Source organism: Phoenix dactylifera, unplaced genomic scaffold (genome assembly GCF_009389715.1).
Source record: "Phoenix dactylifera cultivar Barhee BC4 unplaced genomic scaffold, palm_55x_up_171113_PBpolish2nd_filt_p 001137F, whole genome shotgun sequence".
Lineage (NCBI taxonomy): Eukaryota > Viridiplantae > Streptophyta > Magnoliopsida > Arecales > Arecaceae > Phoenix > Phoenix dactylifera.
The window spans coordinates 116,414-118,049 of NW_024068479.1; positions in this window are offsets into that span (position 1 = coordinate 116,414).

Sequence of the window (1,636 nt, forward strand, 5' to 3'; positions counted from 1 at the left end):
TCGATCTGGAGTCGACTCGGCTGTTGCTGGAGTCAACTCTTGCTTTACTGGAGATGACTCGTCCACTGTTCGGAATTTGAATTAAAGTGCTGTCCCGTTCTGGAGTCGACTCGGCCAAACCTGGAGTCGACTCGCCAATATCCGGAGATGACTCGGCACTTTTGGAGATGGCTCGTTCTCAGAATTCCAGAGATCTATATTTCTGCATTTCTTTCTCGAGTCGACTCGGATCATCTTGGAGTCGACTCGGCTCTCAGAGCCCACAAACTGATCCTCTGTCTTTCGAGTTGCACTGCCTCGGAGTCGACTCGTACTTTGTTGGGGTCGACTCGGCTGACTTGGGGTCGACTCTCGTATTCTCGGAGTCGACTCGGTCACAGAGTCACTTTGTTTGGTTTTCTGCCTTTCAGTCTGCTTTCCTCTGAGAGTCGACTCTTGCATGTTTAGGAGTCGACTCGCCAAACTTCGGAGTCGACTCGTAACCTTCTGGAGTCGACTTGGTAACAGGATCCAAAAACTATCATTCTGTCTTTCTGTCTGTTACCCTTTGGAGTCGACTCGAAACTATCGGGAGTCGACTCGGCAAGCATCGGAGTCGACTCGAAATCGTCGGAGTCGACTCGGTGACAGGGTTTGAAATTCATCTTTCTGCTCTTCTGTCTGTTCTCAGTCGGAGTCGATTCGTAGTGAACCGGAGTCAACTCGAGCTTGTGCCAGAACCTCTGAAACACCTGGAGTCGACTTGCAAGCTTCCGGAGTCGACTCGAGTTTCAGACTTTGGCTTAATTGTGTTCAACACTTAGTCAATTAATCTTGAACAAAAGCTCGATGCTCTTAAAGATAAATTCACATATATTTGCCTGAAACACTAAATTGAATTCATTAGTACAACATGAAATATACTCAAATGCTTTGAGCTCATCAGAATCAAATAGGGGTATGACTAATCACTCCATAATCTTCCCCTTTTTGATGATGACAAAACATTGAGTATTTGTAAAGTGAATTGCTAAACCAAAAGGAGATTTATAATAAAATTTTGAAATAAATTCAAATGTCTAGTTATTTAATTTATCCAAAATTGAAAGGTATGAAACAGTAAATCCTGAAGTTAAAGCTCCCCTTTCATTTGGAATTATATAAGCCTTCATATCATGCAATCAATTGTTTGGCTTATATGTGTTTAATAAATTTGCTTTCTTAAGATTTCAGATTCTCCCCCTCAACATATGCATTCAATTTTGTTTGGGTTCTCTGAATTTTCTTTTAATGTCTTGAAGCTTTTGATCTTAAATTCTTACTTTCAGAGGGAAGATCTGACAATTTGTTCTTGAGTATGATTCAACTAATCTCCGAATATCCTTTGAATAGATTCTGGAGATCACTCCTTGAGGAGCCCCAACAGAGAGATAATGAGCCTCGAGGTATCGAATCCACTAAGAACAAATTACTTTTTGCTTTAAGGTTGTTCTTTTTAATGATTCTTTAAGGTTGTTCTTTTTAGTGATTCCCTTTACATTTCAATTCATATTTTCTCTCCCTTTTGATCATTATAGCAAAAAGGCACAAAACACAGAAAAAAACTCAAATTGCACAGTTTTGAAAGGAAATTTCTACTCATTGTATTAAAGTTAGA